The sequence below is a fragment of the Heloderma suspectum genome, chromosome 3 (assembly GCF_057233095.1).
Source record: "Heloderma suspectum isolate Gila_16-S chromosome 3, 16-S_ref, whole genome shotgun sequence".
Classification (NCBI taxonomy): Eukaryota; Metazoa; Chordata; class Lepidosauria; order Squamata; family Helodermatidae; genus Heloderma; species Heloderma suspectum.
The window spans coordinates 244,696,087-244,720,609 of NC_139460.1; positions in this window are offsets into that span (position 1 = coordinate 244,696,087).

A 24,523-nucleotide genomic window follows, 5' to 3' on the forward strand; every position below is an offset into this window, starting at 1 on the left:
GGTTGTTTGAGCAGCACTCCTTGTTTTTATCAGCATGACTGTTAAAGGCAACATACACAAGGCGGGGTGTGGGGGGAGAACAGAGGGCGGTGGGAGTGGGGGGAGAGGCATCAAACCTGGCTGAAGAACTATGAGTTTGTAATACCCTACCCATACAAACAAGCTCCTACTGCAGTTCTAGACGGCAGAAATAAAAGAGAGCTTTTTGGCTCACAGCTATAAAAAAATTATCATAGTGATGAAGTTCCTCTGCCATCAACAGAGCTGTGATAACGTTGTTTGATGATGATTTTCCCATGAATGTTAAACAGCTGCCACTGCGGAGGGAAAGGAGCTTATCTGCACCTAATACTGATCTCTAATTCCTGCCCTTCTTGAACCATCCATTTTCTAACAGCATTAACTGGCAAATTTACATCCCATCTTAATGCTGCTAAAGAGGACAGGAGTTGAAGAGTAAATGACAGGAGTGTAATGAGGATGGCTTTTTTCTCCTTTCTCTTTAATGGCTGAAGATTTACACAATTGTCTGTAAGCTTATATAGAGAGCTTACCTGAACCTTTTGCCAGCATGGATTCAACTTACAGGAGCTTTTGTTAACTAAATACACATAAATATTTTTAAGGAGGTTTAATATTGTGACTTCAAAGAAAGCCAAATGACAAGATGAGAGACAAAATTATGTGTGTGTTTTTAGCATCTGGAATATTTTTTAATCTATTGTTATATACAAAAGCTAGCCACACACACACACACATGCACTTACTTGAAAAACAAACCATAGGGGTGGGTGGCAAGCATAGGCTTTTTCAGGGCACCAAATTTTCATCAGAATTATCTCCCAGCCTCAGCAATCAATGGTTATCCAAATACATTATGTAGAGCTGTGTTCATGTCACCCACAATGTAGATTCCTTTCTGATCATGTAGGCATCTACCAAATGTGATTGAAAAAATGGGACATTCTAATCCATAGCCATGCAGGAAGAGTACCTGGTATACCGGGTTTTGTAACCAGTTTATAATTTCTGTAGAAATAAAAGTTAGTGCAAATAACTATAACTTAAATGTAGGGGGATTCTTTAAAAAAAAAATTCAAGGATTTTTTCCCCAGTAGTGATACTGTACCTTGCTTTTTCTTTTTTTTCTTTTTTGTAATTAGCTGACTTATTAATTAAAATCAGACTTTCATTCAAACTCAAAGTTATGCTGTACATACAGGTGGTATCTTCGTGATCTCAATGAAAGTCACAGCTCAGTTCCGTGTGCCACCACAATCAGAAGTTTGTGGGATTAGGCCTTCTCTGCAGTTGCGCTCAGGCTTTGGAACTCGCTTCCCTGAAAAGCATTGTATGGTCCCTTTGTCTGCTTCTCTTTGGTACATGGTTAAAAGCTTTTTATGGTAATTGACTTATTGACTTGTTCAATCCCCTGATGTTTGCTTAGCTGTTCTTTTTGAGATGTTCTAATTTAATTAATTATATTTAGTTCTTGTTTTATTTTCTGCTTATGTACACTGCTTTGGGGGCTGAAAATATACATATATAAAATATACTTCTACTTACTTTATTTACTGTCTTGATGAATTCAGTTTCTCACATTTTATCAATTTTCATTTTCTGTCCATGATAAGATAGTGTTTTCTCTCTCACTAATAGATGGTTCCTCTTCTTCTCAGTTGCAAAACCAGCTGTTAACAAAAGCAACATCAGTCTTCAGCCATGAACCAGACCAAGGGCAGGAAGAAGGTTGATCAAGATCTGTCAGTTGATCTCTAGGTGATTTACAGTAGATCAGCAAGGGGTTCTCTGAGTCTCAATTCACTAACAATAGAAATTAATAAAACGGTGGCCCTAGCATACCCAATACTCTTGTAACTCATCTCATTATTCTGGATGTGCATGCAAACAAGTCCCAATAAGTTTAGTAGAACTTACTTCTTACAAAGTATGCTGAAGATTGCAGCCTTTGACTATGATGGTGTGTTGCTGACTCTCCGGAAGCTTCTAGGCCCTGATTCCATAATCCAGATGAAACTTTTCTGTCCCTCCCCAAAGTTATTCACACCCATTAGGTAAATTAAGTCTGTATATCCCAGCCCAAATCTCCTTTTTCAAAGTACTGTCATATATTTTCTTTGGAAACTGTGTCAACCAATTGTAGCCGTCTGATAACCTCTTGCCATAATTAATGCCACTGTAGTAGCCACAGAATTGAATCCCATGCCTTCCTCATGGCATATAGCTGGCCACTGGTAGAAACAGATGGATGACTAGAGAACATATGGACTAGATGTGGACTGATGTGAAACTACGGATGTATAAAATGTATCCCTTGATTTCTTTCCATGGAGTATTCTGCTTTTCTATACCACGTTCTCAAATGCCCAATGAAACTCAATGGACTGCTAGAATATGCATCCAAATGAACATCCAAATGCAGACACTGCCCATTACTTATAAATTACATGGGATGTACATCTTTCAATGGGATTCCTATTCAGATGTGCACTCTGGTTTTTTAAACCCCTGGCTAGCATATGCAAGAGCTGGTGCATCCAGTTGCACCTCATAGAAAGTATATTGGGCAGAATCAGACAAAAGGTAAGTTAAGGGTAATTGTCCACACAAATGGAACTCCAAGATCCATGTCAGGAATTGAAACCACCGGATTACAGAGGCATCTGCACTGAAAACATGTCAACATTTGCTTTGCCTTCTAATTCACTGTCCCTGCACCCATTTTGTGGATGCTTCTTATCAATTGGATGTAGCTCCTCCTCTTGGCTCCTTCTGCTTACATCAGGGGTGGGCAAATGTTTTAGGATGGGGGGCACATTGGCCCTCACAGAACTGTTTGGGGGCCACACAAGTGAGCGGGGCTGGTGGCAGATGGCGCTAGGACACACAGACTCACAGACACACTCATTCAGGATCCTGACTGTGTGTGGGGTCTGTGTGTGTGTGTGTGTGTATATATATATGTATGTGTATGACATCAGAGCCTCTTTGCCCCCAGTAATCCTTATCAAGATGGCTGTTCCCCTGCTGCTAGTAGCAGCAGAGAAACAGCAATCTGTTCCCTGCAGCCCAAGCTGATCACTGAATAGTGAGTAGGGCTCCATGGACCGTACAAAGTGACTGAGGGCCACGTGTCACTGATAATTTACAGGTTGCCCACATGGGGCTTAAATGATCAGCTAGATGCAAAATATGTGGACCGAAAGACATATTTTCAGCTTCCAGTGTGTGCTCACATACCTACATTTGAAAAGTAACTGTTACTCTTCACTGCAATGCCTGGAATACATTATGCAAAACAAGAACAACACTGAGAACATTCCCTGACACTGAAGCAAGTGAGGAAGACCCTGCTTATATGGAGCTGTGGGTGTGCCTTGGAACCCTGCAGAACTCTGGGCCAAACTACATGTTATGTTTACTGCACAGTGTGCAGCTAGGGATATATGAGAAATTTGTTTCAATTCATTTGTGTTCAGGATTTACCAAGTTTGCACCTTCTGGACTGAACATGGATACAATCTGCAATCAAAGTCTGTACATTTCTGAGCTTGCAATGTGATTCACGGACCCAAAAAATGTATTCAACAGCATGCACACATTTGAGAAATGCACAAATACATGGACTGAACAAACTCTTTTTTTCAAAGTCTATGTTGTACCTGCATTTTTATGCAAGAATATTGTGAATAAATCATTTTACCTTTTCTTCACTAAAGAAGGGTGTGGTCTCCTTTTTTTAAAGTCTTGCTGGGGTTTAGACGTCAGCAGGTGCCCAGCAATGCCTGCTGCTGATGCTGGCCCTGCTTGCTACAAGAAAGAGCACAACTGGTTGAGGCCTCAAAACAGGGAGCTGAAAGTGCCTACCATTTCAACATTTTGGATTAGGTTCCAAACCAGTGTATTCCAATCTACACCTGCAGGTAGTGTAACCATGGACAATGCAAGGGAAGGGAATGGGGGAGGGGGAATTTACACATTGTGGTAAGCAGCTGTGGGTAGAGCACTACAACCTGGAGAGCCTTGAAGCGGTGTATGTTTCTTAGGAAGGGCAGAGGAGGAAATGAATGGAAATACATGATTGAATAATGGGGGTAGGGGACTGGAAAGAGAACGCATTCAGATATGGAGGACAGAATTATTGTACTTGAATGGAGAACTGTGGTTCAGATCCAGTCCCAAATCTTAAATTGTTGCTGCAAACATTCCCTCAGTACTCTTACTGATATTGTTGGGTATGAGTTTCTCTGGTCCTTTTTACATTGTTAAATGTTGTAGTGTCTGAATAAGATAGAAAGCAACATTTCTATGTTGCAACCATAAAATATATATCAAGCTCTATTATACATATGTATTCACAAACATGTACACACACACAGTCGCCACTCAATCTTTTTCCTAGGCAACTACACTAATTTTTTTAATCAAAATTCCACTGATTATCCAGCTATACATAGTCTTATGGTTATTTTGTATTGGAGGGGGAGAAGAGCACCTTAAGAATGCCAGCAAAGTACAATCTCGCTCATATAGTAATAAATCAACGTAAAGTGAAAGATAGTATGAATCCATCAATAAAATGTGGATGTACTACAGCACATTTTACAAAAACTACTGGATCAGTGTGTATTTTTTTTTTTTAAAGAGTGCTCATTTTGTGCTTTGATGTTGTCTTCCCTATAAATCATGAGCGGAGTTACTTTGTGCACACAAAAATATCTTGTCAAAAAACAGGAAATGAATCGGTGCCTTGAGCAACATATTTCCTCTGGACTTAAAACCTAAAGTTTAAGACTTGCAGCTACAATATTTCTGTGGGGCACATGGAAGGGAGGGGATGGGAGGGGAGGGGAAAGGGGAGAGGCTCAATTAAAACTCACATAACCCCCCCCTCCCCATTAAAAATCCAGGTTCAGATGGGAAACGCTGACACGCCTCGAAGCACAAAATCTCAAATGCCATACAAATTGCTTTAGTACACCCTGGTGTCCCAGATTCTGCTGTTAGCATTAAGCCCTACAAAGAGAGATGGGAAAGATGATGTGGTGTAAACACAGTTAATCAAGGTGAATCCCCCTCCCTTACCCCTCTGTTGATTATGAAGTGAGGATAGATTTCTCTAGCCTTATATGAGAAGAAAGATACTGTGGAGATAACATCTAAACCCATAATAAGAAAAAGAGATTATGTTAACTGTTGCTTAAGATGTTCCTTTGTGCTGGAGAAACAAATAAACTGAAGGCTTTGAAAAATCAAAGGGCAATTTAATGTTGCAGTTCTGTGCAGACACAAAAGGATCTCAAAAAGACCAACCTCCTCCTGTTGCAGGTAGATCACAGAACTCTCACTGTTTTCGGCATGTCAACAGTGACGCCCTGCTACAACCACCAAATACCAGCACTGGGGATAAATGGCTGTCTGATGGGCTTTATCTTTGAAATTGGATTAGAGGCCATTTTTGTAAGCTTTACACTGAGAAAGGGAGAGGGGTATTACAAGAGTTCTGTTCTCCTGAAAGATAGGTCACCAGAAAACTCCAGAACGTAGCCACAAACAAATGATTTCACTACAGTAGCTGGGAAGGTGTAGGGTAGCGTTGTCCTATTCTCCTGTTCATGCCATGAGTGTGTGTGAGTGTGTGTGTGAGAGAGAGAGTGAGTGAGAGAGAGAGAGAGAGAGAGAGAGAATGGAGAAAAAGCCGTGTTTGTGGTGGGGGAGAGAGAGGAATGCCAGCCCAGGCCCTGCCCACCTCCAGCTTTGTCCACACCCACTGACATATGGCCTCCCTGACCCATCACCTACTGCTGCATGTCAGCATCAGAGGCAAAAAGGTTGCCCACCCAGCCTTCTTGGGTCAACATGTATGTGGGAAAATGGAAATTGATTTAGGTTTCTGAGTGGAGACCAGTAGTTAACTATATTACTTACTATTGCTTATCATACAGAGCTAAAGGAGAGGAAGGAAGTGGAATTTCAGCCAAGGCCTCCAGATCCAAATCCAGCTCTTTGTCATTTCTGTCTCTCCTTCAGTTGTTCCCTGCAGGCAAATCAGGAAAGAATAAACCAAGTGACAAGTGGCCAGTTAAAGAAAGCTTTTAGAGTTACTACCAGTTCACCTCTAGAATGTGAGTTATTGTCATCAAGTAATGTGTGATCGGTTTCCTAATTCTGTTATTAAGTTGATTCAAAGGAAAGATAGGGCTAAATGGAAGCTACTCACAGTTTTTTATGAACCTTCTCTCCAGCGTTTTCCTGCTTTTCATCATTCTTTGTAAAAATGTTCATTTACATTGCCTTCTCTGGTTGTCACTCTCAACTGTCCTGAGTAATATCACCTCATTTAAGCTGATTAGTTACATAGCATTGCGTCATCATCATGGTCACTGTGTGATCCCTGATTAGCTAGGATCATCTATGTGACTAATCAAGGAAGCATTGCCCTCATTTCCAGTTTCCTTCATTTACCTTCACTGATGGTGCTGCATAGCAAAACCTTATTATATATGTAGCATGATGGAGTCATCCCAGTCATAAAGTGATTGCTGGTTGCTAGAATCTCCCAAATAACTAATTTGGGAAGGAGAAAGAAGTAGTAGCCAAGAAGAAAACAGTGTTGATAGGGTGGCAACAAGAGCAAACGTCTTGTGGCACTAAAGAGGATACAAAGGTGAATATATTCACACAAAATGAGTTACAGGAAATATTTCTACCCCACCAAAAGTACAGTTTTCTACTAGATCATGGAAATTGGACAATATTTGGTGTGGCTTTAATTGAAATATCACCTTCCAGCAACAAAGTGACCACATTAATGTTCTCCTTGAAACAATAATTAATTTATGTAACAAGAGGACATTAAACAAAGCATAAAGATTAAAATGCATATAGTTCTAAGAAACTTTGGATGTTGAAGGTTCCTAAGTGATAACCTACTCAGTCTGAATCTCGCTGCAATGATGGCTTTATTAATTAAATCTTAGCCCAAGCTATATCTGTCTTGATGTATGAAATAGTATGCTCAGAAGTTTAAATTATACCAATGGCAGTAATTCTCCACCTTATTCTCCAGTCGTTTCTCACAGGTAGGACTCACCACTGGCAGGGGTTGTAGCACAGCTTCTTTATTTTTTTCCTATGAGGTTTTTTTTTTGTACTGCTACTGAAAGTGGCTACAGCAGCAACTGTGTTGGCAGCCTGCCCCCGATTTGGCTTCCACCACAATCCCCTATATCTAGTGTCATCCTGGGGGCATTAGGGGTGGGGGTGGAGAGGAAGGTGGCCAGATTAAAAATGGAGAAGAAAAATTGAAGAAAATTCTGCAAATTGGCCTTTTATTTATAGGGAGTAAGCATAATCTCAGAACTTTTCTGAGAAAAAAGTCTTCTGAGAAATTTGACTCAGTCAGCCCTGCTTGTCATTCTTCAGGGTTCAGCACCTGGCCCAGGGTCTCCCAAACATTAAATTTCTGAGGGGTGTTTGTGGAAACATCTTGTTTCTAATGCAGATGCTTATCATTAGGGCTGTGCACAAATCACCCACTTCACTTTGGATGCTGCTTCGGACCCCATCTGCTTTGACTTCGATTTGAATCTGAAGCAAGATTCAGACATCCAAATCACTCGTTTTTGGCGTTTTCCCATTGACTTGCATGGGAAACACAAACGGCCATAATGTTTTCAGTTTTCATGATGCATACATGAAATTTTGGGAACTCTCAGATCTCCTGGAAGGGTGTTGATCTGACACATTTCAGGCAATTTGGCCCAGTAGTTTTTGTGCTAGGTGCAGGTGAAATTTGATTTTTTCAAGGAAATCTCTCAAAGCAAAGAGCTATAACTTTTCACTGTTTGCACAGAAGTGCATGAAAGTTGGGAATCCCACAGCCCTCCTGGCGGGCATCCCACCTGCCAAATTTCACATAGTTTCACCCAGGCGTTTTTTGTGTTAGGCACAGGTAAAATATGCTGTTTTGAGAAACTCAAACCAAAATTCATAAAGGGATAATCAAATTAGGGCACAATCCTATGGCCACTAGTCAGCAGCTAGATGGCCATAGGATAGGTTGGTTCCCAGGAACTGATCTCGGAGCCCTCACTCCAAGGTCAGTTCCTGGAGAACCCACCCCCACCCACACGACCTTGTAGGCAGCGTGGATTGGCCCTGTGCTCTATGCTCGTAAGAGCAGTGCAGAGAGGTGAACATGGGGCATTCCTGGGGGTGGGCTGAGGAAGGGAAGTCAGAAATGCCAGTACGACATATCCTATGTGTTGTCCGGCCGCTGCTTCCTGTGCTCCAAGGTCCCGTGGCTAGACAGCCAAAATCATCTGTCTAGCTGCAAAAGCAGGGCAGTGGGAGCACAGAGGAGATCCGCTCCTCACCACTCCTCCCGCCCTGCACTAGATAGGTGGTCACCCCCAGTCTCGGAGGCAACCATCGATCCACATAGGATTGTTCCCTTAGGTGTTGAAGTGGTGAGGAGGTCACTATTCCTAAACTCTGCTGTAGGTTTCTTTGAAGTGCAAATAACCCCTTTCCCCTAGTACTACTTTTCCGTTCACAGTCAATAACCTCAGAGTCCCTTTGGTTAAATTACTTGGGTAAACACTAGCTGGTTGGCAGGAAGCAAACAGAGACAGCAACCCTGCCAGGTGGACACATTGACTTGAATGAAGAGTGACCACAGTTGTCTGCTGGACTGACAGAGGCAGGAAGCAACACAGCAACCCTGCCAGGAGGGCACAGCAGCACCTTGCCCACCTCGGCTCCTGCCAAGACCCCAAAGGTGCCTCATATTGGGCAACACACAGTGTAGTATTATATTATTTAAATAATAGCTGTTGATGTGTGTAGTGCTTTGCCCACTGTTTTTGGAAATGTGGACTGTGTGTACTCCTTTGATACACACTATTTGCTTGTCCACACAGCACAAGTGCGCGCACACACACACACACGAGCAAAAGAAAAGCCAACACTAAACTACAAGCAAGCAAAGGGCTGGGGGGACTAACTATAATCCTAACAGAAGAGAAAGGGGTTTTAAATTTTGGGGGTGGGGGAAGAGATAAAAAATGGGAAGGGAAGGAACACAGGAATTGAGAAGGGGAGGTGGACAGGAGCCAAGAACAAGGACAGGAAAGTACTATATTTATATATATATATTTCTAAAAAAATCTAGACAGAATCAAAGTGAGGGCAAACTAATAGTTGAGAGAGAATTGAAAAGGTTTGCATGTGTGTGTATGTGTGTGTGAAGATAAGCAAACTACAGTGACATTTTCTGGCTTTTTAAATGAACAACCAAGAAGAATGAATGGTAAACCTATTACAGAAGGGTGGAGTGGGGAGAGACTAACATAGCTGTCATAGCACGCGCTTTCTTCTCGGCTTCATTCTGCCAAAGGAGAGCAGGAAGGGTTAATTTCCTTCCCGCTGTCCTTTGGCAGGATGCCAGCTGCTCCAGTACCGTGGCTTCCTCTGCCATGCCTGGAAGAGGCACAGTTGCTCTCAGTGGCCACAGCAGAGGCAGGATAGGACTGGAGCCAAGAGAGAAATGCTTCCCTCTCAGCTCCCATCCCATCCTGCTGCCTCCACTGCCACCAACATTGCACACAATGGCAGCTCGTCAGAGCAGCGGGAGGCTGCTCAATTATCAGGCAGCTCCTGCACCCAATGGCTCGTCTTGCACCCCCCGGGGTGCATGCATCCCACGTAGGAGACCACTGCTCTAGCCAAATAATGTGCAGACAGTCCTTTGCTCTCCAGTAACACCACCTCTCTCACAATGAACAAACGGAAGCTGACTCACAGCAAAGCTCCCTCCTCCTCCTCCTCTCCTCTCCCCTTCCCCCTCCCTCCTTGTCTTCTGCCCCTCCCAGTGGCCAGATCTCTCTCAAATTGATACATTTGGCACCTCTGCCTCCTCTCCTCTTCCCCCCTCGGTCCTCCTCCTCTCCCTCCACATGATCTTTCACAAGTTGGTACATTTTGGAGACAGCCTGTCTGGGCTGCTCAGCAGGCATAAGAAGAACTATGATTCTCCGAGGAGGACAAGGCGCCTTGTCGACAAGCTGCTTTGCTTTGGAGTGCCTCGTTGCTATTCTGATCTGCTTCTGATCGTGACGAAGCACCTCCAAATCAGCCCCCTTGACCTCATTATTCAGGCTTCAGACCAAAGTGGTGCACAGCCCTACCTTTAATGCCACAGTTTCCCTGAAAGCCCTGTAGCAGGTGTGATGAGGGACAGTGTTGCATCCAGCTTCAGGGATCTAGTACTGTGCCAAAATCTGCCCTCCAATTACCTGAAAGTTTTCTTCCCTCATGAAAGAGGCTTCCATTTTTCTGCCTCATTCTCAGGTCATTTTTACTATTTATTTTGAATTTCTTTTGGTGGTGTTTTTGATCTTAACCAATCGCTGCGCGGTGACTTAGGGTTCTGTGTGTGTGTTTTCTTTTCATTACATATCTCTCCAGTGCTCTGCAACCTCCTAGCCTGCCTGCGGTTCCTGATCTGAAAAAGCCCAATGAGAGGAATTACCTCATGATGTCTTCCCCTGAACTTGAAGGGGAAGCTGAGGAGGCTACAGGCTGTGAGAGAGACGACTGTATAATGAAAGACAGGACACTCATGCACACCCCTTGGCTACTTCACACATAAGGTAAATACAAGAACCCCCAAACCCAAAACTTGAGAATTTCTCTGAGATCTAATAAGAGATAACAGATTAGAATCTAAATGCTATTGGTCATGTGTGTGTGTGTGTGTGTGTGTGTGTGTGTATAAGCAGTATCCAACTGTGTCATTCTTCTAGTGCAAATGACATTGTGTTAGCAGAAACTATGTTCCAAATTATGCACAAGAGTAGAATCTAACTAAAGTTACAGTTGTGCAAACTGTTGCACAAGCGTAATGCACATGCGCTTGTGGAATGACATCATTGGATACTGCTCTCGCACTGTCGCTCTCTCTCACACACACATACACGCCTGCCACTAGCATTTGGATTTTGATACATTATTAAATAGGAAGAGGTGAGTATGACCTGTGTTTCTGCCAACACCCTTAATTGTGCTTCCATTATTTATATTTAGCACGTGGACAGAATTGCATCTATCTGTCTGCCTGTCAATTCTCAGGGTTCTTTGTCAGCCCAGGAAATTGAACCTAGAATGACTCTGTGCCCCGTTATTCCCATTTAATTCTGTGGAACAAAACAAGCAGGCTGCAATCCGGGACACTGATGAGAGGCACCTGAAGCCTAATGCTCCTCCACTCCTGAAGCTGGAGTCTCCACTGAATGGCTACCATATAAGTGCATTTCTGCCATGAGAAAAAAATGAACCATAGCAACTGGAGACAATGTTGCAGAGGAGGGTGAAACCCACCCACCTCTTCCTGCCAATAGCCATAGCCTTCTCTGAGAAGGACCTCTTAGGCAATGCAAGAAGGTGGACACATTGTACCCTCCCTGCTCAGGCATTCCCGCAATATAAAACCCTTCCTCACGACACATCCTGCCCAACATAGCACCAGGTATTTTTCTAGTATGTGGAGGTGGCAACGACAGTGCCAACTGTACTACTGCCTGTACTAGCAATTCAAACCATTCCCCATGAAATTGGAGGAGGGCAATTCTGAAAACCTGAGTTTAGAGGCATGCTGGGTGAAAATATTCGATGATTATTAAAAAAAAATAGCTCTTGTCTAATTAAAGGGAGGATTTCTGTCTCTCCAGCTCAGGCTGCAGCAGCATGTACATGGTCGAGAGCCAGTGAGAAGGAGCTGCCCATATGAAAAAAAAAGTGCCACAAAAGGATTTGCCACAAGTGTCACTCCATTTGCTCTGTACAGGCAGCTCCCACTGTTTCTGCCGATAAAGGTGAAGCATCTCCACCTCCACTGGTAACATTAAGCTGACAAATCAACTTCCAGCATCCTTGGAGACCCAGCTCAGCTCTGGAGAGGCACAAAGGATTCCGATGTGTATGTCATACTTCAACATAGTCTTATTTTACCCAGGAGACACACACTTTTTATTTATTTATTAATTCCCCCCAGCCCCAGCCCCAGCTTCTACATCCTCTGGGGCAAAATAAATATATAAAAATCAAAGCAATCAATGTCTCCCCGCCTTGTATTTCCCACACAAATTTCATTTCACCGCTCTGCTGTGCACTTCTGGATAAGAATGTGGAAGTGATGTGGGCAAAAGAACACAGGTGTCCATTTTTCAGGCAACACAAGCTTTGCACAACATCGAATCTTTATTAGAAAAGTAATTTTACCAATACCCCAGTAAGAAAGAGGTGGTGGTCTGCTTAGAACTAACCAGAGCCTTCAAAAATGCAGTGGAGGAGGGTTGGTGAGTAGAATAATCAAGGTGAAATAGTGGTTAGAGTTTGGACTAAGAGCTGGGAGATCCAGGTTCGAATCTATACTCATGCCCTGAGTGGCCTTGGGCCAGTCACCATCTCTAGGCCAAGCTGAAGACACATGGATGTTGTGAGAATAAGATGAGGGGGCAGAAGCTGGTACACCACCCAAGCTCTTTGGAGGAAGAGTGGGATAGAAATGTAACTAATAAATAATGAAATATATTTCTTATATTTATCAAATAACAGTTTCAATCCATGGCTTCAGAGGTGGCCCTTAGAGATTGCTTCTTTGCATGTTCCCATGGTGTTCAATCAGATATATGCCTCAATAAGTATGCATAGGGCTGCAGCCTTAGGGCAGTATCCAACCAGGCCATTGCGTAAACAGGCAATTCCATTCTGTAAGCAGCACCCACCACTTGGGCAACAGAGATTTGGAGCCTTTCTACACAAGGCTTTTATTGCTCGCTCACAGTAGACTGCTCACTCACAGTAGTTGTTGGCTACTTTACACACCTCCAGGGCCTTTCTCGCGCTTTGCAACCATTATCACTGGGGGGGGGGGTTTCTTAACAGAGAAAGTGTGATATTTTTTCTCAGTAGCCTCTATAATTCCATAGAAATCTTGAGTAACTGCGCAATTCCACTATACCACAGCACCACTTAGTGATTCTGTAATGGAACTAGGGATGTCAGAGAAATCCGCTGCAGATTCAAATAAGGAATCCGCAGTGGATCGGGACCGCTCCAGGAGGACTGGAGGCAGAACGGCACTCAGCTGCTTCTTTACAGCCAGAGCCGTTCACCTCTTCCCTGTCCCTGCCAATTGCCATGTCTTTAAAAAAAAAGAAAAAGGTGATCGGGAGGATGTGCCCATAGACTTATACACAAATAGAGTCATGAATCTTGCGTATAAGCCTATGGACACATAGACTTATATGCAAGATTCATGACTCTATTTGCATATAAGTCTATGGGCACATCCTCCCGATCGCCTCTTCTTCTTTTTTAAAGACATGGCAATTGGCAGGGACAGGGACGAGGCAAACGGCTCTGGCTGTCAGGAGGGAAGGCAAGCGCCCCCAAGCCATTCCCCCCCCCCCCGGAATCAGAGCGGAGTGGAACCACTTTGGAGGATTCTGGGGGGGGGAGGAATGGATCACCTCCCCCCCCCAGATTCCCCACCAGAACAGATGGTGGGGAATCCATATACCCCTAAATGGTACATATAGAAAGACAGAGAAAGAAAAACCCTGGAAAAAAATGTGTAAAGGAGCCAACCTTAATCCCACAAAGAATCCAGAAGCAGAAGCCTTGGTAAAGGTGCAAGTTAAAAGCTTCATGTAGAAAAGTCCTTAGCCCTTCCTGTAGGAACCAGAAATGAGTGAAAACACTCAGCAGAGCTTGCATAATGGAGTTATGCTGACTTGTCCCGATCCAGAAACAGCACTTCCGGTCATTTCAGGGCTTCTTAAAGGAAACGCTAAATCCCCGTTATGCAAGCAGTGGGCGTCGCTTGGGGAATGGAAACACAGTGGGATGTGCTTGTGGAGCAGCCCACTTGGATTCTGCCTGTAGTAACATAGGCAGGGCAGAGGAAGGTGTCAGGATTCCTTTTGTCCCCACTGAACTTCAAATGCCAAATCAAACACAGACAAGAGGCTTCAATCCACGGCTTTTAATCCATTTATTTCAATGGGTCATACAGATGCAAATTCTGAGTGACTCTCAGTCTACAAAGGAAATGCCTTCAGGGGGTTCAAAAGATAGCTACGAAAGTTGCCCGCTGATTGAAGAAAAGGAGGGCTCACTATCCTAACTTAAGGGGTGGGGGGAGGTCTCCCTCTTTCTCATGAGGCCTCTAAGCGCAGCTGTTCACACTGGGCCAATTGGGTAGATCATCCAAATTCCACCCCAGCCATCTCTCTCTCTTCCCTGTGTCTCTCTTGGCACGTGGCATCTATGAATTCAGGCTCTCCAAGCCCCACCTCTCCCTGTTCGCTATCTCTCACGGGGTGTGTGTGTGTGAAGAGGGGCCCTCTCCGTCCAGCTGGACCTTTGAAACCTGAGGAGTCTGCCTAGCCATATCTAGATAAGCCTGGGAAACTACTTCCCCATGTCTGATGGTTCCTGTTTAGAATTTGAACTACTCTGCCACTCCCTGCGCTCAGAGGCAACCCTGACAGAAGGTACTTTTACAAGAAATGACACAAAAGATGGTGCTCCAGATTGGGTCCGATCCCCTTGAAAACTTGTATACATGCTTAGCCCCATTGCAGTGAATGAATCTGAAGCATGTATATCTGGAAACAGGATTATAGCCTAAAAAAACTGAGAAGGAGAATGGATTTCCCCCCAAATTGTGTGTGTGTGTATTTGCAATGCCTTGTCAGATTGGCCTCCTCATCCACAATTGTGTCATGGATGGGGGAGATATTATTATAAACCAACCTGACATTCAGCAACAGCACCTGGTGGGCTCACGTTTCACAACTAAAGGAATAGGCATTGCACATAGAATCTACTGCAACACAGAACTGGAATACTAGGTTCAGAATGAGCATGCACCAGATAACTTTGTCAGCAGTTGCTGTCATGGGCTTTAATCAGGCAGAAAAACCTTAAATCACATTTGAACCACTGCTCAGACGTTCACCAAACCAATAATGGACAGACTTCCCTGAGAAGTCTGAATATGATACATCAATAGTTTTCACTCATATTTGAAAGAAATATATAATATGCCTGAGCCATTTCCCACACTTGTCCATTTCCAAAGTGTCCATTTCCCACACTTGTTAACTTGTACCTGTGGCAATTTGTATCATGTTGGTTTGAAATTTTACATAGTTGTAGACCTCACCAAGTGGATCATGGATGCCAAGTTTCAAGATCCCAGCTCAACAGGCATCATTTTTATAAGCAATAGAATTTGGGGGCTTATAATGGCAGAACATTTCCTTTTATAACACTCCTTAACTAAAGGGCCACTCCCATGCCCCTTTAATACATACAAGGCATATTGTCATGTCTTGATTGATAGATAGATAGATAGATAGATAGATAGATAGATAGATAGACAGACAGACCGACCGACCGACCAGGCTGCCAGAAATGTAAACAGTTTAAACAACAGGACCTGAAAAAGCTGAAGCATACCAATCCCCCAGTTTTCCAATAGACAAGGCCTTTCATGGGAGAAGAGGGCTAGTGTTACCATGTGCCCTAGTTTACAGAGGATGGTCCTTTATTTGAAGGGCTATCAGACAGCAGTCCTCTGTTTGAAAGGGTCCTCTGTTTGAAGGGTTGTCCAGTCAAAGACTGCTTTAAAGCCAAAGAACCCTCAGAAAGGTGAGCAGGAGCCTTGAATTTGCCCATCAACACTCAGCACTTGAACAGCAGACTGAGCAGGCACACAGGACACCTGGTCACAGTCTTTCCCATTATGAGGCATATGGTATTTCTATTGAAATTATGGTTGTTGTTGTTGTTGTTCAGTCGTTACGTTGTGTCTGACTCTTCGTGACCCCATGGACCATAGCACGCCAGGCCTTCCTGTCCTCCACTCTCTCCCGGAGTGTGCTCAAGTCCATATTCATTGCATCGGTGATGCTATCTAGCCATCTCATCCTCTGCCGTCCCCTTCTCCTTTTGCCTTCAATCTTTCCCAGCATCAGGGTCTTTTCCAGGGAGTTTTCTCTTTGCATTAGGTGGCCAAAATATTTGAGCTTCAGCTCCAGTATCTGTCCTTCCAATGAGCAGTCAGGGTTGATTTCCTTTAGGATTGACTGATTTGACCTCCTTGCAGTCCAGGGGACTCGTAAGAGTCTTCTCCAGCACCACAGTTGGAAAGCATCGATTCTTCAGCGTTCAGCCTTCCTTATAGTCCAGCTCTCACACCCATATGTTGCTACTGGGAAAACCATAGCTTTGATTAGATGGACCTTGGTCAGCAAGGTGATGTCTCTGCTTCTTACTATGCTATCTAGGTTTGCCATAGCTTTCCTCCCAAGGAGCAAGCGTCTTTTGATTTCATGGCTACAGTCACCATCTGCAGTGATCGTGGAGCCCAAGAAAATAAAATCTGTCACTGCTTCCATTTCTTCCCCTTCTATATGCCAGGAAGTGATGGGGCCAGATGCCATGATCTTTGTTTTTTTAATGTTGAGTTTCAAACCAGCTTTTGCACTCTCCACTTTCACCCTCAACAAGAGGCTCTTTAGATCCTCTTCGCTTTCTGCCATTAGGGTGGTATCGTCTGCGTATCTGAGGTTGTTGATAATTCTCCCATCAATCTTAATTCTGACCTGTGATTCATCCAACCTGGCACTGAAATTATGGTAATTCTGTCTAAATATGCAACTATATCTATATTAGCATGTGCAATCTGTATCCTCTTTTGTCCTCTTTTTTGATGATGTGTAAGTGGCCACCTTAGTTACAGAGCCCAGAGAAATGAGGTTGGCCACTGTGAGCTCCCCCCACCCTCTCTCTCCAGGTACATGTTCGTGAGTACTGCTACCTTCATTTATAATTCTACTTCTGTAGTAAAGCTGCAGGAATAAAATAGTGTACTGTTGATTCCCTGAACTAGACATCCTTTTGTATGGAAGAGTGTGGAAAGACTTTTGGCAGTAAGGGAGACCCTGCGAACACAATCCAGATGCCTTTCTTGTGTCCTATGTTGGTCGGAAGGAAACCTAAAAAAAATCATAAAGGCCGCATCAGAGGAAATGGTTCTGGGTGGGTCATTAGTTCTGTATTGTTACTGGGCAAGTTCAAACTACTGCATCACTGAGGCTAATAGTTTTACAGCTTTTAGAAAAGTGCTTTGTACAAATATACATCTGTGAAGGCTGCATTAGTGATCTGATTGCATGGAACAAGCTGTCTGCTTTGGGAGATTATGGATACTCCAGGTTGGGGGCAGAAGGGCGGCAATAGGCTCAAGCTGGATGTGTACAACCTTCAAACGTCTGGTTTTACCCCTGTCAGAAGCCTACATAAATTATGGCCTCTTCATTCTCTTCATTTGTTACTCCTTCAAAGACCATTGTATTCAACTGACAGGATTTACTCTTGGAAAACTATTGCTGATCTTAATAACTCTTTCCCCTTTACATACCAAGCTCTTTTATCCTTAATGATTGATTCACATACCTTCACGTTGGTAATATATTTGGGGTAGATATCTCAAGGCCGTTTTTTGTTTTCCAAGGACCAGGAAAAGAACAAAGTGTCTCCATCATGTCTTTCTTTGGGGTAAGCAAAACTTCTGGGAAGTTTAAAATTTGAGCAATCTCAGGTACAGAACTGCTACTGAGGGACAAAATTATCCACAACAGTTAATCAGGTTGAGTAAATGAATCCAGCCACTAAAGGTATTTTGTAATCTCTGTGCACCATTAAAAGAATCTTTGCAGAAATCCATTTCTGTCATCCAGTCGTCTCTTTTTGTAAATAATCTAAAGAAGCTTCTGAAAGCAAATGATGTAGTTCTTTTCCTGAAGCTTTGGAAGGCCTAGGCCTGGATAGTATCCAGAATGGACATCTGCTTGGGAACTTCATGTATGTCTCTCTGAACTCCTTGGAGGAAAAACAGACCATGACTATAACGAAAAAGGAATGCAGTCACTTAATGGCCTCAATTGCACGTGACAGTGGCAATCATGGGTTATTATCCCACAATTTGCCATGGTGCTTGCCCGGCATGTACTGCTGCCATTTTGAATATGCAACCTCTGATCAGCCCAATCAGAGGCTATTCGGTGATGTGCAAACCCAGATGCTATGGGTTAAACAACCCACAGTTAACCTAAGAACTAATTGTGGGTTAACTGTGGGTTGTTTAACTCACAGTTAAGGCTGAGCTAGATGCCATCAACATTTTTATGGAACTGACCACTCCTAGGCTCCATACCACTGTGTTCAAAATAGAGTGAAGAAGAGAGTGACCTTTGAGATTACAGAGGCTGATAATCTCTAATCCATATGGACTACACATTTACTTTTCAGGCCATAGAAACTGGGATGCATTGATTATTCCATTGTGATGAGAGGTAGAAAGTTTGGAGTAGATTTGCATCAATTTGTGATAATTAATGATACACAGTAAAAGCTGTGTACACACCTCATAAAAATCATATAACACCAGTTTTAAAGGAATTGCACTGGCTGCCAATACATTTCTGGTCGGAATTCAAGGTTTTTGGTGATGACATTTAAAGCCCTAAGCGGCTTGGGACCTCGACAGGAGCGTTACTAGGTTCTTAAAAGATCCGGGGCACAGGCCCATAACACAAATTTGCATATACAAGTCTAAGCGCACATCTAATATGTGCATGTGTGTGTGTGTGGTGTACATGCAGTGTGCTTGCATGTGTGTATAGATTACAGACTTACAGACAGACAGACAGATGAAGTGTGCACTGACCCCCCACCCCACTTCAACTCAGACCCCGATTCAGCGTTTTGGAAAACATCCTGCTTCTGCTCGGGCCAATTTGTAGTCAGACCACTTCAGCTCAGCACCAAACCTGAGTCAAGGTTTGGAAAAATGAGTCTTTATGCTTCCTGTTGACTACCATGGGAAATTAGGGGAAAAATGTAACTTTTTTCTCTTGTCAGAACTGGATGATAATTTCAGGCATAGTAGCACCCTAGAAGGGGATTACACCTGCCACATGTCAGAAAAATAGGTGTAGGGTTTATATTTTGATGAGAGCCTTGTGCAGCACAGAGTGGTAGGTGGCAGTATTGCAACTGAAACTCTCCCCACGACCTGAGTTCGATCCCAGCGGAAGCTGGGTCCCAGGTAGCCAGCTCAGGTTGACTCAGCCTTCCATCCTTCCGAGGTCGGTAAAATGAGTACCCAGCTTGCTGGGGGAAAGGTAGTCACGACTGGGGAAGGCAATGGCAAACCACCCAGCTACAGTCTGCCATGAAAATGCCAGCGAAAGCAGTGTCCCTCTAGGAGTCAGCAATGATTCGGTGCTTGTACAGGAAGAACCTTTCTCTTATATTTTGATTTTCTTTTAAAGGGAACTGCCAATAACATTTTAATTCCTTGGAAGAATTGGATAAAAATTTCAGGATTCATTGCCCCATCAAAGGAGATCCTGTCTGCCAAATTTCAGAATGCTAGCCACAAGGGGTTTTGTGCAAGGGTGGCTTTGACATCGTGAGGTCTCCAAAAGAGGACATACTTATTTCCCTATGTTCCTTGTGGGCCATTGTTCTGAAAATTACAGACAGCCTATAGTTGTTACTAAGTAAGAAACCAGCAAAGTTTCAGAAGGATAGGTGCAGCAGTTCATGTGGAAGAGGAGTTCTTCAATTTGGGGGAGGAAGTGATTTGCTTTCCCTTCCATTCACACCTTCCCTGATGGTTTTTGGGTAAATTTGTATGAAAATGCACAGGTCATTAGAGGTGTCCCCCAGGCAAGAAACCTGCAAAGTTTCTGAAGGAGATACATGCATTCTAATTTAGAATTACTAGAATATATTTACATTTCACCAATGTTAGCAGCAGGGGAACATGGGTGGGAAGATACTATTGCACTCATGTTCTGCTTGTAGGTTTCCTATGGGCATCTGGTTGGCCACTGTGTGAACAGAGTGCTGGACTAGATGGACCTTGGTCTGATGCAGTATGGCTCTTCTTATGATCTTAAATATAGAGTGCCTCTGAGCATGTGCAGAATGTTTTTCTTTCACCACCGAGCACTTACATTCTCCCCCTACCAATTCTATTCCCCTCCATGCAACCATCCCTCCTCATCCTACCATCCTCCAGCAACTCTTCATAAAACAGATGTCTTTTTTTTTTTTGCAACTCCTCTCTATCTCCTCCTTGTTATGCACAAGCTCTCATTGTATCTTCCTCCCCATAACTTCATTTGTGCCAAGACTTCACCAGGATTCAGCCGATGAGTCTGTTTTCAAAACTAGGACTAAGTTATGGAGAAACTCTGAGCCTATACTAAGTGCTTTTCCCTCACCACTGAAGCTAGAGTTCATGCAAAACAAAAACAAAACCCAAACCCACAAATGACAAAACATGCATACGACTGAGCTGCAAGGGTAGTTGATTCATTAGTTGGAATTGGGTAGGCACTGTATTAAGCTTGTAGTACCATGCTCACAACTCAGGATTTATTTCTGAGTAAACATGCAGAACATCAAGGTGCAAACCTCCCTGCAGAAGTAACTTGTGCTGGAATCCTACGCACACTTTCTTGAGGGTAAGCCTCATTAAACATAATGGGACTTCTCAGTAGATTGCATAAATTAGCAATATTTATCTCCCCTCCACTTAACCCCCCCAACTCCTATTTTTTTAATTAAAGCTTTCTGTTCATAGGAACATAGGAAGCTGCCTTATGCTGAGTCAGACCATGGGTCCATCTAGCCCAGAATTGTTGACACTGACTGGCAGCAGCAGCTCTCCAGGGTTTCAGACAGGATTCTTTCCTAGCCCTACCTGGAGATGCTAGGGATTGAATCTGGGACCTTCTGCATGCCAAGCATGTGCTCTACCACTGAGCTACAGCCCTTCCTATTGCTGGGTAATGGCAAATGACAAACAAAACAGCCCCAGATTTGTTTGTCTGCAGCCATGTGAACCCACTCTTCTCAAAGACTTGAGTGAGGAGGAGGAGAAAAACCAACCCTCTTGTCTGTTTGTGTAAAGTCAAATACAGTTCAGAACTTCTCTTGCCTGCCAAAGAGAATTCTCTTTAAGAATTCCCCAAGATATGCTCTGAGTCGAATAAAGAAGAGAAAGAAAGAAAGAAAGAAAGAAAGAAAGAAAGAGAAGAGGAGGGGAGGGGAGAAGAAGAATGGTGATTGGAAATGTGCATGGGGGTGTGGGGGTAGAGAGAATTACCTAAGCCAAGTGGCTCCTTTCAGAGAGGTAGTACTTCAGAGGAATTTAGGAGGCTGTGGAGGGTTTGCAATGATTGCACTTACTAAAATGAGCTTTATGAGGTGAGGTGAGGTGAGGTGAGGTGACTGAGGGCTTTTTCTAGCTTTTTTTAAAACTGTAGAACCTATTTAAAAGCCCCAGCAGTTTCTCAATCATGACACCACATAGTCCTAACCCTCCCTTAGGGATTATTTGAGTCCTACAGCTATTTAGGAGAAATTAAAGTGGGGGGGGGAGAGAAAGAAGTCTGTGGAAGCTGATTGGAGCCTTTGCTATACTGAAGCTACTGAACTTCTGCAGAATCCAAAGGTTCCACTTTGGGGTAGTAAAATCAGATGCTGTGTGAAATACCAGTATTTCACATGGAGCTCTTTCTTCCCTTCCTTCTCCCTCTTCACAATTTCATTGCAGGCAAGCTCCCAACAGTGGCATGTAAGAGCAGAAAAGAAAAGTAGGGGGAGAGAGGTTTTTTGCACCTCAAAAAAACACAGAACCTACACCAGAGATTAGGGATAGTGACCTTCTAATGGTCACCTTAAACACCTTCTGATTAGGATCTCTAATCTCCTGGGTGACTTGACAGTTTTTACTTTTTGTTTTAGACTTTGAGAAAAGGAAACTTTACACATGGCTAGCACAAAAGCCACTGGACCTGTCTGAAATTTGGTAGGTTCAGTTAGCTCCACAGGGCCTGCTAGGTCTCCAAATTCCATGAATTTATGTGGAAGCACATACAAAAAATTATAGGTCTTTACTTTGACTGATTTTCTTGGGAAAAGCAAATTTTACCTGTGGCTAGCACAAAAGTCACTAGACCTAACTGTCTGAACTTTGGCAGGCTCAGTCATCTCTATAGGGGCAGCCAGATCCCCAAATTCCATGCATGTATGTGGAAGCACAAATAAAATATACCTCTTTGTTTGACACATTTTCGTGAAAATAGCAAACTTTACCTGTGACTAGCACAAAAGTCACTGGACATAACTGCCTGAAATTTGGCAAGTTCCATCAGCTCCATGGGGGCTGCCAGTTTCCCAGTTCCATACACTTATATGGAAGAACAAAGAAATTATAGCTCTTTGCTTTGACACATTTACTTGAAAAAAACAAATTTTACCTGTGACTAGCACAAAAGCCCCTAGGCCTAACTGTCTGAAATTTGGCAGGCTCAGTCAGCCCTATGAGGGCCGCCAGGTCCCCAAATTTCATGCATGTATGTGGAAGCCCACACAAAAAAATAACTCTTTGCTTTGGCAGATTTTCTTGAAAACAGCAAATTTTACCTGTGACTAGCACAAACGCCACTGGATCTAACTACCTGAAATTTGGCAAATTCAATCAGCTCCATGGAGGCTTCCAAGACTCCAAATTTCATGAACTTATCTTACAAACTAAAAAAGTTATGGCCATTTTTGTTTTCCAATGTAAGTCAATGGGAATATGTAAAAAAAAGAAAGAAAAGGCAATTAGGACAGCTCAAAAAAGATCCAGGGCCTGTGCCCAGGTGGGATCTCCTAATAACAATGCCCCTGGACCTCGATATTTGATGGAGTGCCTCTCCCTATATATGCCTGCCCAAGAACTGAGATCTGTTGGAGGGGCCCTCCCCTGCATCCCACCTGTACGAGACATACACTATCATGGGACTTGGAAGAGGGCCTTCTCTGTTGTGGCACCCCAGTTGTGAAATGCCCTCCCCTTGGAGGCCTGATTGGTGCAGACATTGGTCTCATTTCAGCACCAAGTAAAAACATGGCTTTTGACCAAAGCCTTTGAGGGCTAAATGCATTCCCTAGCACATTGTTTTAACTGTTTTATTGTTTTAGATTTTAACTGGTATTAGCTTATTTAATGGTTTAATATGTTTTAGGTGTTTAAATTATTTATTGTTGCATACTGTTTAAATTGATTTTATCTGTATGCTGCCCTGAGATCTTAATGATATAGGGCGGGACAGAAATGTTTTAAATAAAATAAATAAAAATAATTTTTAAAAGTTTGCATTACTGTCCTCTGCCACACACATGTATCTGCATGGCCTTATAATTTCAAGAACTGGTTAATGTTCTTCCATATTAATAGCCCATACTAGAGCTGAAAGAAATACATAGAAGAACATTGACAGATTTCACCAGTTTGTACAGAGGAACTGAAATGCAGTTTTGTCGCAGAGATGCAAATATTCATACATACATTATTTATTTATTTTATATCCTGCCTTTGTGTCAAAAACATGGCACTCAAGACAGCTAACGATAAAGTTACAAGTATCGGAAGCATTTCTCTGCTTCTAGATTTTTCTTCTCTCTCAATTTGATTTTCCACTGACATATTGATAAGCAAACTTCAGTTGGTCTGGAACTCGGTTGCTGAAATTTTGACTCATACCATGCATGAAAATCACATTAGTTTGCTTGTAGAAAATCTGCTCTGGCTACCTGTAAAGCACAGGATTACTTGTAAAGTCCTAGTTATTAACTTACACAAGACCTTAAACTGACTTGGTTCCTGAATACCTCAGAGACATTGTGGGACCATACATCCTTGTCCATTTTCCTCTGGCCTCAGTCAATTGGATTAGTTCTTTCTGGCTGAAGACATTGAGCCACAGGGTACTTTTAGCATTTGCTTCCACCTTATGAAATTCATTAACCATGGAGGTCGGAGTGGGTGACTTTCTGACATGCTCTCAATCTGAGATCGTGATGCCTTTTCTGGGTTGCTCTGTAGCATCTGCAAACCTTATGTGAGCTTTTAGTTTGCTTCAGTTTGTGTATCATTTTTTTTTTCTGTCAGAGTTCAATCAGGCTGGAAATGTATTTATCAATTTAAGAGCTGCGCCGTTTCATCTTTTTAAAAAAACCTTCTGTCTTTTTTTTAAAACTAGCGAACGGACTCGGCTTTGCATAAATTGGAATAGCCATTAGTTTGATACAGCAAAGCCTTCAAGCAAATGTACACAGCTATCAGAAATGGACACATTGTGGCTGCTCCATCTGGCACACCATGTCCATTGGCACCCCTAGAGATGGCCCCCATCACGGTGCACCCCTATAGTCCCATGAGGGGATGGTCTGTCCTATCCATTCCTGGGGCGGGAGGCTGCCCCACAGTAAGGCAGAGGGAGAAGCAATATGACTTTGTCTCTCAGACTTTTAATCTCCCCTGGCTTCAAACAGTGTTGACTGCAAAGCTATGTCCTCG